General features: G+C 41.0%; 1 protein-coding gene across 1 annotated transcript in view; it reads right to left on the reverse strand.

The window, feature by feature from the left end:
• Positions 1-14202, reverse strand: part of CDC42SE2 (CDC42 small effector 2) — a 93406-nt gene that overhangs the window by 69522 nt on the left and 9682 nt on the right. The gene's annotated exons all lie outside the window — the stretch shown is intronic.

The raw sequence follows: 14202 nt of genomic DNA on the forward strand, positions 1-14202 counted from the left end.
CTTTTTTTTTTTTTTTATAATACATTTATATGTTTTATATATAGACAGGCATGTGTTTGTGTACATAAATATACAATCTGTTTTTAAAACACCTATATAGTTATAGTTCATGAAATAATTGAGAAACAGGAATTCAAATGCAGCATTTGCTCAGTTCTGGCTGCTTTCTTTGCTAGTCATATCTTAATATTACCAGGAGCTGGTGGAAAGGACCAAAACAGATGTATGTTCCAACGAATTTTGTGTGCAATTCCAGCTAGACAATCTATCTTACTTATCAGGCTTCAGACCACAGGTAATGCCAAACAATGGTACAAACCATTTTCTTCCTGAACTATGTAGTAGAAATGCATAACTTTTCAGTTAAGACTCCAGGTATTTGTGAGCAAAGACATTTGCCATTAACTATCATCCATGAAATCTGCTAACAAGCTCCGCAGTTCTCAGTAAAAGGAAGGATATATTACAAGTACTGCAAGCAATGACAGAGAAACAGATTCAGAAGAACTGTCTCCAGTTAACAAGAATAGCCACTGCACTAGAACCTGCTATTGAACTTTTATGGCCAGTGGATTATTCACTGGTGCTAAACTTTTGTTAAAAACAACAAAAATAAACTAAAAACCAAAACAATAACAACAACCGAGCCTGTGTTCAGAGAACATCCACTTGTAATGATAAATTGTCTCGATTGCACTTGCATATCAGAACTGGACTTTTAAATACACTGAAGATGTGAGGAAAGTAGATGCCTCCAATTCAGTTCGAAATGTTAATGTAAAATATGGCAGAAGCTATAGTAAATTAAATGTTATGCATCTCTTGAGTTAAACAGAGCAATATTTTGTGGATTTTAAATATGTTTATTTAATTTTAAATCTCTTCTACTCTTGAGATTCTTAGTATTTTATCTGTCATGCTACATTTGCTTGCTGATTTTCAGTAAGGGCTTGTCATATTTCAATCCTTCATTGTTCACAAACAAAGGAACTGAGTCTTCTGTTTTTTGTCAGGCTGATGTAAACCAGATTTAAAAAATGAAACTGCAGTCCTTTTAAAAACGTTAAAAAAAAAAAAAAGACAAACAAAAAAACCTTTACCCCATGCTCTCCTGAAAAAAATTAAAGGGAAAATTTATAGACCAGAAACAGTTGAGGTAGACAAAAGAAGGTAAAACAGACTGTATAAATGAACAAAGCTGTTAAGAGAAGAATGCAAAGGAGGAAGGTAAGGAAGAGAGGAAACTCATCAGAACAGTGTTATATGTCACAGACGGAAAACTGATAACTTCCTTATTAGGGCAGAAATTTGGGAGATCGAGGAAAAAAAAAAAAAAAGTGCCCATCAGTTGCATAGCAGAAATTCACACCGAGGGAGCCTTCACAAGAAAGAAAATCCGCAGTAAGGCTCCACGGAAAAAGCCATTGGGAGGGTGGGAGCAGCCTCTGAAGTGCGGTGGCTCTGAGGCAGTGGGGGCGGAGTCGGGGGCTGACAGCGGATAAAATCTGCCACGAGGGAGCTGAGCAAACAGGACGTCCGGGCAAACAGCGTGTGGCGCGTCAGAAGGGCGTGACGGCGAGCAAGCGAGTACCCTGAAGGCTACAGAGATAAATTCATTAGCTGATTATCAGCTGCAAAGTTCAGGCTCATCACAGTCTGAAGTGCAGGATTATCCCCACAAGACCGAGACTTAATCATGGTATCTACCCGAAGGAGAGCTAGGGTGCCACCCATGTCAGGAAGGATGTCGCAACCCTGACCGAGTTCGGAGGCAACCATGTAGCACTTCAGACCTCCGGATGCGTACAGCGCATGAGCCTCTCACTGTCTCGTTGGGGCAACCGTGAGAACCGCTGTGTGAGGTGCGAGCAGACAGACGGCCTACTCAGCCTCATGGCCAAACTACAGGAAGAAAAAGTGACATTAGGAACAAAAAGGAGGAACAGGGAAACCACAGTTCGTCCATGCACAAACAGGTTATTTCTCAGGAAAAAACACAAGCTCGAGGTAACTGGTGTCACATCAGGTTGAGGGGAAAAAATTGCAAGGCGGGGGACAAGAACAGAGCAGATGGAGGCAGGTCCGCACCTGAAGGAGCAAATGAAACTCTCCTTGTCTGCTCCACCCCTCCATGTGCCTCTCTGTACAAGAGGTATGAGGCCCTGGATGTGGAAGGCCAGTCTGTGGGTGACAGCTCACTCAGTCTAGACATTCTAACAAAACCAAACCATTAAAAGCCTTCCCTCCAAGTCTACTTCACTGAAGGAGACAAGTTTTATAGGTGATTCCTCCCTACGTGGAACTGAACATCCAGTATTCTGAGCAGACTCTCTTCTTAGAGAAGTCTGCTGTCCTCGGGTAAGGGACGTCACCAGGAAACTACCTAGCCTGGTTCAGCCAGTAGACCACAACCCCTTACTGTTTTTCCATACAGGGAGAAATGAAGCAATGACATGTAGGTCAAGGACTATCAAAAGGGACTTCAGGACCTTGGGACAACAGCTAAGGGAATTGAATGCACAGATCATCTTCTCTTCTCTGCCTCCTGCATTGCCTAAAGACACAGAAACAAACCAAAGGATCTTATCTTTAAATACCTGGCTTTGTGGCTGGTGCTATCCCAGCACTTTGTTTTTTTTTTTGACAACCAATAAATCTGCATAGTACTGGGTTTATGGGCACCAGATGAGGTTTGCCTTTCTCAAAGGAAAAGAAGGGTCCCTGGGGAAACGCTATCGAGGCTCACTGGAAGGGCTTTAAACAAGATGTGAAGAGGGTGTGGCGATGAGACTTCACATGATAAGGTGTGGGAAAGACATAACTATATCAGGTCAAGGTTTCAGGGAAACCTGAAGGACCCACTGTCTTGAGAGGTGCTAGCAACACTGCAGCACATACAAAACTCTACAATGATGAAGCAATGATTGCTGGGGCAACAAAAGAATGCAATGGAGAAAATCAAGGGAAATAGCTAAAAGGAATTGAGGAGTCATTCTTTAAGAAAGTAACAATACCAGCTGCCCAGCTAAAGTGCCTCTGCATCAATGTGTGCAGCTTGAGAAACAAACAGAAGGAGTTGGAAGCTACTGTGCTACTAGAAGACCGTAAATGTAGTTGTCATTACTGAAACCCTGTGGGATGGTTGTCACAGCTGGAGTGTTGCAATCGATGACTATAAGCTGTGCAGAAGGGACAGACAAGGAAGAAGGGGATGGGATGTTGCTATCTACATCAGGAAAGGGAGAGAATGTGAAGATCTTTCACTAAAGAACAGTCATGAGAAAATTGAAAGCCTATGGATGACAGTTGTAGATAGAGGCAGCAAAGAGAACCTTGGGATGGGCATCTACTACAAGCACCAGATCAGGCAGAGCCTGTTGAAGAAGCGTTCTACCGTAAGCTACAGGAAGCATCGAAATCACAAGTGCTTGTCGTGCGTAGGGACTTCAACTACCCAGACATCTGCTGGAAAAGTAGCACACTGAGTAATCCAGGAGGCTCCTGCAATGCACTGACTTCCTGAATCAAGTAATATAACAGCCTCACTGGGGATGCAGTACTGGACCTGTTGCTCACTTACGTAAATGAACTGATTGGTGACATCAGGACTGGAGGCTGTCTGGGCTGTAGTGACCATGCTATTGTTGGAAATATCCAAACAATTTATTAAGACAGTACCTCTGATTGTATGGGGCTGCTGAATCACAGCCTGAACCTCTGATTGACCACCTGAGGCAAGCAGTAAGTCAGCAATGGGAGCACAGGTGCTGCTGAAAGGGGTGGAGCCTAGCTCCACCTCTCCTAGACCCATGTAAGAGCTGACCACCAGCAAGGAAGGATCTCTTCTAGAGATTCACTCTGCTGGAGTTTCCCATGCAAGCCCAGGTTATGGGTGAGTGTACCTATCATTTCTGTTTCCTGCTTTGGTGTAATAACATCATAGCCAAGCTCTCTGTTATACCTTAACATCTGTATACTTGTTAATTGTACACTGCTATACCATAACATTGGTACATTCATTAATTGTACACTGATAAAAGCGGATTTCATTTGCGATTGCAATGGTGGGCGTCCCGCAAACTGGAGCGCACGCAGGAAACAGTGTTACATCTTTTATGCCCTACCACCCAATGCTTATCTTTTCCTGCCCTGGTTCCTCACTGAGTACTTTAGATTTACAAATCTTCCCGATGCTTAACTAAATATACGGATACCTGCTAAACATAAATCATTGCTATCTAAACATGTGTATTGCTAATTGTTTAACTTCTCCTTAAGTTTCCTATCATTCAAGTCTTTTCTGTCTAGCACAAAAAATTAGTAGTCTTTCAACATAATGAGCTTACTGATATCCTTGTCACACTGTTTAGGAGTGGGCCATTGTACAATCAATACGTGTACAGAGGTGTACAATCAATAAATGTACAGAGGTTAGGCTAAGTAAGATTACTGCAGTTGAAAGATAATAAATGAAAAATGCTCAGTGATGTTGTAGGCTCGCAATAAACTCCACAAGCAGCGATCTCCAGAAAGAGATCTTTCCTCAGTGGCAGTCAGCCCTTAAATGGGATCTAGGAGAGGTGGAGCCAGGCTCCACCCCTTCTGGTAGCACAGGTGAATTGCCTTCACCTGTGTTCCTGTGGCTGACTCATTGCTTGCCTCAAGTGGTCAATCAAAGGTTCAGGCTGTGATCAACAGTTCCCATACAGCCATCTAACTTGTCTTTAACTCATAGCTCAGAGGTATATTCCAGATGGCTGGACAGGCAAGAGCTACAGTCTTTGTACCTACAAATTACTCCATCTACCTAATCTCTGTGACAATAAATTATTTCATCTCTGCTCAGCATGCGAAGACTATCAGAGACCCCAGATGAAGTAAAAAGACTAGGAAATATATTAATAATATATTTATCTTGTTAGTTCTAATGCAAAAACAACATTCCATTCCTATACTATGGTTAATTCACACTCCAGAGGAATATGAAACAGGTGAAGAGTAAAATTCAGAAGCTAAACTTTAGGAAAGCGAACTTCCATCTTTTCTGGGAGTTAGTCAGCTAAACATCCTGGGGAACTGTCCTCATGGACAGTTCAGAGCAGAGCTAGCAGATGTTTAAGGAGGCTTTTCTCCAGTTGCAAGAGCTCTGCATCCTCAGGTGTAGCAAGTCAGGAAAGAAAGGGAAGAGACCTGCAAGGCTGAACTAGGACATGCTGGTCAAACTGAACAGCAAAAAGAAAATGCACAGGCAGTGGAAACAGAGGCAGATAGCATGAGAAGAGTATAAGGAAGCTGCTAGGCTGTGTAGGGATGCGGTCAAGAAAGCCAAGGCCCAGCTTCAACTGAACTTGGCAAGCATGCCAAAAAAAACAAGAAAGGCTCTTACAGGTACCTCAATCAGAAAAGGAAAGTTCAGGAAGACACACTCACAGTCCCAGTGAGTGACACAGGCAAGCTGGTAATAACAGACAAGAAGAATGCTGAGGTACTCAACAGCTTTTTTCCCTCAGTCTTCCCTGATAACTACTTATCACACAGCCCTCAAAGATCCTGTTTGATAGGAGGAGGAATGGGGAAGTCCCTCTCACTGTAAATGAAGATAAGGTTTGTATCCACCTGAGCTTCTACAAGTCTATGGGTCCTGACGAGACACATCCCAGAGACCAGAGGGAACTGGCTGATGAAGTTTCCAAGCCACTCTCAATGATACTTGAAAGGTTGTGGCAATCAGGTGAAGTACCTCATGACTGGAAAAAAAGTAACATCATACCCATCTCTAAAAACCTTAAAAGATGAGCCTAGGAACTACCAACTTGTTAGTCTCACCTCTGTGCCGGGGAAGATCCAGGAACAGACCATTCTAGAAGCTCTGCCAAGGCACGTGGAAGGCAGCAGGTCATATGAGAAAAGCAGCATGGCTTCACCAAGGGCAAATCCTGCTTAACCCACCCAGTTGCCTTCTATGATCATGTCACTGTATCAGTGGGCAAGAAAAGAGCCACTGATGTCATCTAGCTCAACTTCAGTAAGGCCTTTAAGATGGTACCCCCAATAGCCTTCCCTCCAAATTGGAGAGAGATGGCTTTGATGGGTGGACTGTTCAACGGATGAAGAACTGGCTGCAGGATTGAGTCCAGAGAGAGGTGATCAGTGGCTCAATGTCTGGATGGAAATTGGTGACGAGTGGTGTCCCCCAGGGGTCAGCGCTGGGGCTGATACTCTTTAATATCTTCATCAGTGACACTGGTAGTGGGGTCAAGTGCACCCTCAGCAAGTTCGCTGATGATTCCAAGCTGTGGAGTGAGGTTGACACAATGCATCAGAGGAACAGCATGCTATCCAGAGGGACCTACCCAGGCTTGAGCAGTGGGCTCAGGTGAACCTCATGAGGTTCAACTAATCCATATGCAAGATCTTGCACCTGGGTTGAGGCAACCCCCATTACCAATACCCCCCCGCGCAACAAAAGGACTGGACAAAAGCACAGCTCTCCTGAGAAGGACGTGGGAGTACTGGTGGATGGAAAGCTGGACATGGGCCTGCCGTGTGCCCTCACAGCCCAGAAAGCCAACCGTACCCTGGGCTGCATCAAAAGAAGCATGGCCAGCAGGGCCACGGAGGTGATCCTACCTCCACTCTGTGCTGGCAAAGCCTCACCCTGAGCACTGCTTCCACATGTAGAGTCCTGGGTACAGGAGAGACATGGATCTGTTGGAGCGCACCCAGAGAAGGGCCATGAAAATGACCCATGGAATGGAACACCTCTCCTACAAAGACAGGCTGAGAGAGCTGGCACTCTTCAGCCTGGAGAAGGCTGCAAGGTGACCTGATAGCATCCTTTCATTATCGAACGAGGAGCTACAGGAAAGAAGGAGACAGACTCTTTAGCAGGGTCTGTGGTGACAGAACAAGGGGAAATGCTTTCAAGCTCAAAAAGGGTAGATTTAGGTTAGATGTAAGAAAAAATTCTTTTACAGTGAGGCTGGTGAGGCACTGGAACAGGCTGTCCAACGATGTGATTGATGCCTCATCTCTGGATACTTTCAAGGCGAGGCTGGATAAGGCCCTAGGCAACCTGATCTAGCTGCAGCGTCTTTGTTCATTTATTCATTGCAGGAGAGTTAGATTAGATGGCCTTCAGAGGTCCTTCCAACTCTAAGGATTCTATGATTCTCTGACTAATAATGAACATGATACTAGGAATTAGCTGTAACTGCCTTTGTGAAAGCAATGCTTCTCTATTACATAGATACAAGGGAAGGTAGTATCGAAAGAACAGGTTTGGTCTCCTTTCTCCAGTTAAAGAGTCAACAACTCTGGCATTAAACGGTGTATATCTTTAGATACTTCAGAAGAACAAGTAAGAGACAAAAGTAAACTTCAATTAACAGAACTGTTAACAGTTCAACTGATTATAAAAAGGGTGTAGAGTAATTAAGGAGCAGGAGAACTACGGGTTCAGATGAGTCAGAGCAAAGGAGAAGGCTACCAACATAGCAGCAGACATGCAGTCATTTCAGTGACTAACACTTAGTCAAGATTCCTTGACTTTGAAGCATTAAAAGCTTAAACAGTTGGTAATAATAAAGACGCTTTCACTGAAAAGTTAACATATGATCAGATTCTTGCAAAATAGCACAAAACTGAACAAATGAGAATTTGCCTCCATGTTAATTGTATTCAGAATATCTGTAAGTTGAGTTTGGGGGATTTTTCTTCCACTTTATATAATAACTGCATCATGATAAGCTGCTTCTTGGACAAAACAAGATAATAACCAGTTTATAACACATGACATTGCACTGGTTGCCCAACCAGTTTAATTTAAAAAAACTAAATAAAATCCTGTAAGCCAGTAAGGCAGATGTGCTATTTTAAAGTAGACCTCAATGTTGTAATTGAATTGTCACTGAAAATTAGCTACTTTCACTTAAATTACCAGCGGCCAATTGTTGAGATAACTATAGGAGAACCTATTAATTTAACTTCAGTATAACACAGACCCCCACTCAAATAGAATGCAACAGAATTTGAAACAGAATAAAGTTTCACAATGCTTTGTTTTCATATCATGTAAGTTTTACTGAGAAAAAACTGAGACAACAGCTCTTAAACATCCTGATGGTCTGTGAGATTTTAGTACAGTACACATGAAAAGGTCATGGGACATCCTAAAAACATGTAGAGACTACAGTTCTGTATAAGTTATCTTGGTATCTAGCAATATTAAAATAAACAATGATGTTTATTTATGACTACCTATACTTAAAAATACTAAGCCAGATGTATTTCTTCATCCCTCTACAGACTAAGTAGAAAATATATGAATTTCACCTTCTCAAGCTATAACATTCAAAATCTAAGACCATATGGTAAAAGTAACACCAACAAAATATGAAAGCCATCTTCTTGCAACATTTCCAGAATTCAGTTTACAAATGGACTGCTAGTTTGAAAATGTCATGTTACAGCTATTTAGTCTCGGAGGAAAGAAGCCTAGACTAAGACTAAACCCACATCTTAACAGGCAATTTAATTGACAAAACCACTTTTGTAAGTAGTTTTGAACTTCTGTTTTGAAATGCTCCTAAATTAACTGGCATAGAGCATCAGCCACCAAAAAAAAGGTTTGCTTACAGGTACTGTCAGGGCCAACTACCAGTTAAGTTGTAACCACTTTCTATGAAAAGTTTCAACAGCTTATCGCACGCTTACCCATATCACTCATTAAGAATATTAGTTATAAATAACAGCTGCTCAAGTGTTGGCTTTCTGTTTCTTTAGAGCCTTGTTTCCAGAGTTAATAATTCAATACATTTTCTCTATTTCTAAATAAGAAGAGCTAAAGCTCCAATTTAAGTATTTGCAAGGAGTCTCTGGTGTTGGAAGATTTACATGCCATCTCATCGTTATCCTGGCATTACCCGCTAAGATGATTTCTTATTTTACTTCGTTCATGACTGCTTAAGAGTCATATGATTGTATGTGAGAAACTCAGTATAAAAGCTGTTGATGAAAATAAAGATTAAACAGTAAAAATCAATCTAACAAATGGCATGCAGATTGTCATTAAAAGATGAAATATGTCTATTATTACAGCGCTTCTGTTGAAGCGATACACACTCTTTTAGAAAGCCCAAACATCAAACAAGCCTATTTTGATGGGGTAACTAGAAGTGTGTCTTAAGAACTAATACACTTCAGAAAACTAACACCTTTACTAATAATCAAATTCAGAGAGAAAATGATCAGTGGAACTATATAGAATTTTTTAAGGTTCAAATCTGATGAACTTGCGTTAAGATAGTATTCTAAAAGAAGAAGTTTTAAAAAATACATTTGCTTCTTAAGGAAAAATATTTTCTAAGCTAAAGAGATCATGGATTTACAATGCATGAATACTTAACAGTCTTCAAACATTCAGTTATTTCCATTTAAAGAATACAAATATTGAGCTTCAGCAGTTTGGTAAATTTATCCATAAGAAAGTGATGTAGTGTATGTTGGGTTTTGATATCATCAGCTTATTAACAGACATTTTCATCCTTTTGCAAGCTATTAAAAATAGAAACAGAAATGATACAAAGTATTTTTACATCTGCTGAGTAACTTACATGTCTCTATTCATATATAGCATTTAGATATATAGATATTCAATCATCCTCCCATTCCAGTCAATGGGAAATCCTTATTTGGAAATTTCTTCAGTTATATGCCTATATAAAATAACAGATAGCCAGCAGATCATACAATCATGCTTCTTACTGTTATTAAGCTCTGCCTAGGAATAAATGATGAATGACTGGAGAGCTTACATGTGAGAATTAAGGGACAAGCTAATATTGGTGACATCATTCTAGGTGTTTACTATGGGCCAGCAGATCAGGAGGAAGAAGCTGATGAAGTCTTCTACAGACTGAAGAAAGTAGCCTCACGACCATAGGCACAAACTTTCATGGTAGACTTCAATTACCCTGATATTTTCTGGAAAAGAAATACTGCCAGGCACACACAGTCCAAATTGCCTGCAGTGCATGGATCTTTCTGAGACAGTTAACCAGAGGAGTCAGTGTGCTGCTGAATTTGTTCTTATAAACAAGGAAGGACAGCTTGGGAATGTAAAGGCTTGGAACAGCCTTACATGCAGCAACCATGAGATAATGGAGTTTGATATCTTATATGGAAGAAAAAAGGCAAAAAGAAAGACTGCAACCCTGGATTTGAGGAGAGCTAACTCTGACCTCTGCAAAGGTCTATTTGGAGGTATTCCATGTGCTAGAACGCTGGAAGATAAGGTGGTCAAAAAGAGCTGGTTGACACTGAAGCACCACGTTTTTTACTTCAAGGATGACAGCACCGAACAGGCTGCCCAGGGAGACTGTGAAGTCTCCTTCTCTGGAGATATTAAAAATCCACTTGGATGCTTCCTGTCAACCTGTTCTATTGAATCTGCTTCAGCAGGGGGTTGGATTGGGTGATCTCCAGAGGTCCCTTCCAGCACTTTAAACTCTGTGATTCTGTATATCAATTTTAATGAAATGATAATGAATGTGAATGGAGTTACTAAGTGGCAATGAGCTCATCACTGCAAATAGTTGGAAATAGAAGGCTGTAAGATTACTGTGAAAAGAAACATTAAATGTAAATCGAGGCAGTAAGAATCAAGAAAGATAGTTTAAGTTTCTCCCTTTCCTACCAGAGAATCGTATGCCTCAAAAATAAAGTCCTTTAGAGAACAATTTAGAGCCAGAGTTTTAACACAGATAATTCTGAAAGAGGAAGGTATTCACTGACAGCCTCAGAGACTGCTTGGAACAGCAAACTCCGAATAACTTTTCCCCTCAATTTAAACATTTTCAAACATCCTTGGAAGACATTAATATTAAGATACTTCAATATCTCATATTATGTACATTTAATTCCCTTCCCCCCTTTTTTTTCCAGAAATCTCCCCTCTAGTAAAAGTTAAAAAAAAAAAAAAAAAAAAGAAAAGACAATCTTCCAAGAAACTACTTGTGGTCAGGCACTTAGAATGCTGACCTCTAGGTCATCTTTGTCATCTTTATCTGTGTCAGTATCAAGCTTCCCTATTTCTTCTCTGGTCTAATAAAACTCTTTGGCTCATCAGTGGCACAGGTGTGTTTATTTGGATGCTCAATGGACTATGCTATATGAACATACTAAGGAGAAGACTGAAAAAATACACTGGTCAGAGGCTGGGAATGTAGAAATGCAGCTAAGTAAAGTCTGAAATCTTGTATTTTCATTCCAGGTGGACACGGTCAATTATTATGGAAAAATTACGTGTGTACTACAGTGTTTTAGCATGTAAGCGTTTAATAAAGAGAAAAAGTACTGTGAACTAACAATTTTATTTCTGATTATTTTACAACCATGCAAGCCACACATGTCAAAATCTCACTGAGGTGTCTTTCACTTCATATAAATTTATTTCTTTTTCTTTCTATTTTTTAAGGAAATGGCTGGATGAGGTTGATGCCATCAAGGCTTTGGTGGAAGAAGATGCATTTAATAGTGTGCTTTTCAGAAGGAGGTAATCTGTTTTCATACCTGCCAACCTAGGATTTGAGAGCCCTCTTCCTTCAAAATGTAGTATAAATAATCCTTTGACTGTCTACTTTAATTCATAAAGACATCAGTTTCCTTACTGCAGTACAAATCCTGTACATAACAGAAGGAGAAGGCCTGAGGTAATCAACAGAACAACAAACAAACCGAACAGATCAATGTTCAAAGTTCTATTCATCCCAAACTTATGTCTTTTACAGAACTCCTTCAACAAGTAAAGAAAGGATCTATCGGGTGGAGCTATTTGGATAGCTAGTGATTGCCTACACAAATGGCCTTAGACTTCACCTAACACAGTCTTCAAAATACAAAACTTGTTTTCATAAGACAAAGAAATTCAAAGCAATTATTTCCCACACATACTCTCTTAAAAGAAGACCTGATATGTTAAAGAAAAAATGCCTCAGTGGAAGCATTAGTAGTATGAAACACTACAAACAGCAAACTGATTTGTAAAAGCAAAATGTAGTGGATGACCAGAACACAGTCTTGATGGCTCAGCTCTACAAGTTACTGTGTAATGTTAGTCAGGCTGTACATCTGTGTTAGACCAATTATCCTGGCACAGGCAGCTCTTACAAGCTCCTACCATCTTCTTTGAATGCTGAATGCATAGAACATTTTAGAACTACATTCCTGGTAGTTTTTTCAGGATGATTCTTCTAAGAAACAGAAGAGTAAAAAAGTCTGTTCTCACAGGCCATCTAATACAGATGAACCATATCAGAACTTGTGCTGCAGAGTTTGATCCAGTATCAATGCTTCTTGGACTCTCAACAGGTCAATATTTTTAAACTAATAATGTTACTGCAACTCATTAGAATTTGGGACTGTCAACACAGAAATGGGGAAAGACAAATACTGCTTATCCCAGTTCCCCAGTTTTTCAGCTTACACAGACAATAGTAGTAAAGTGTCAGGCATAACTTCCATCATCTTCCATAAAAACCTACAGGCAGTTTCCATACAAATTCCCTTAAAATTTTTATCTGTAGTCAGCACTGACTGAAATAATTATTAAGAAAATGGCCTAAAATATAAACAAGCATTGACTATACTTCAGAATTATCTCTGTGTCTAAGGCAATGACTACACTACAAAAGCACTACACAGACTTACCAAAAAGAAGAGAACTAAAATATTGACAGTGACGTGACAGAAATCACCAGGACATGAGCTACCAGAAGTAAGTGTGCTTTCTATGCAGCTCTAGTTGTAAAATGGTCACTTTCAAGCCTCTCTGTAAGTTCTTGAGAGCAGAGTTCTGAAGTTTGTTTGCCAGATTTACAAGATTCATAAATGTAATTTTCTGAACAGAGTGAAGTCTCAGTCATTAACCAAACAATAGATTATTTTAGTGGATTAGTTGCAGAATCACAAAAAAATCAGATAAAAACAAAACAATACGATGCAGCTAATGTGCTTATAATCTGACTTAAGCAGACAGATATCTAAGCAACAGATATCAATATTAAGCAATAGATATTGATACATCGAAGAGTAAGCAGTGCCTATGGAACTGAGCATATGCAATATTAAACAGAGGCTCTGACTTCAGCCCTTCTCCTCCCCACATACTTTACCATGGTGATTTACAAAATTTTCTGCCTGCTATTTGTCAGCAGCACAGAATTTACAATGCACTCACCATCTCTGAATAAATGCAAATACAAATTAAGTTGCATTTACAAAAATAATACACCACGAACACTATCATAATCACAGAATCATAGAATGGCTTGGGGTGGAAGGGACCTCAAGGGTCATCAAGCTCCAACACCTCCACCACATGCAGGGCCAACCAACCAACCTCCACATTTAATACTAGACCAGGCTGCCCAGGGCTCCATCCAACCCTGGCCTTTAACACCTCCAGGGACAGGGCATCCACAACCTCTCTGGGCAGCCTGTTCCAGCACCTCACCACTCTCTCTGTAAAGAACTTCCCCCTGACATCCAACCTCAATCTTCCCTCCCTCAATTTAAAATCATTTCCCTTGTCCTGCTGTTATCTACCCTTGTAAAGAGTTGACTTTCCTTCTGTCTGTAGGCTCCCTTTAGGGACTGAAAGGTTGCAATGCCTCCCAGAGCCTTCTTTTCTCCAGGCTGAACAAGCCTAGCTCCCTTGGCCTGTCTTCATAGGGGAGGTGCTGCAGCCCCCTGATCATCTTTGTGGCCTTCTTCTGGACCCCCTCCAACAGCTCCCTGTCTTTCTTGTACTGGGGGCTCCAGACCTGGCCACAGTACTCCAGATGTGGCCTCACAAGGGCAGAGTAGAGAGAGACAATCCCCTCCCTGTCCCTGCAGGCCACCCCTCTTCTGATGGAGCCCAGGATACCATTTGCTTCCTGAGCTGCAAGAGCACACTGCTGGCTCATGCTAAGTTTTTCATCCATCAGGACTCCCAGGTCCTTCTCTGCAGGGCTACTCTCAAAGGGATTCCTCTGGCCCAAGTGCAAAACCTTGCACTTTGCTATGTTGAGCCTCATTAGATTCACCCAGGCCCACCTTTCAAGTCTGCTGAGGTCCCTCTGAATGGCATCCCTTCCTTCCACCGTGTCAACTGCACCACTCAGCTTGGTGTCATCAGCAAACTTGCTGAGGGTGCACTCA

This window comes from Meleagris gallopavo, chromosome Z, assembly GCF_000146605.3.
Source record: "Meleagris gallopavo isolate NT-WF06-2002-E0010 breed Aviagen turkey brand Nicholas breeding stock chromosome Z, Turkey_5.1, whole genome shotgun sequence".
Lineage (NCBI taxonomy): Eukaryota > Metazoa > Chordata > Aves > Galliformes > Phasianidae > Meleagris > Meleagris gallopavo.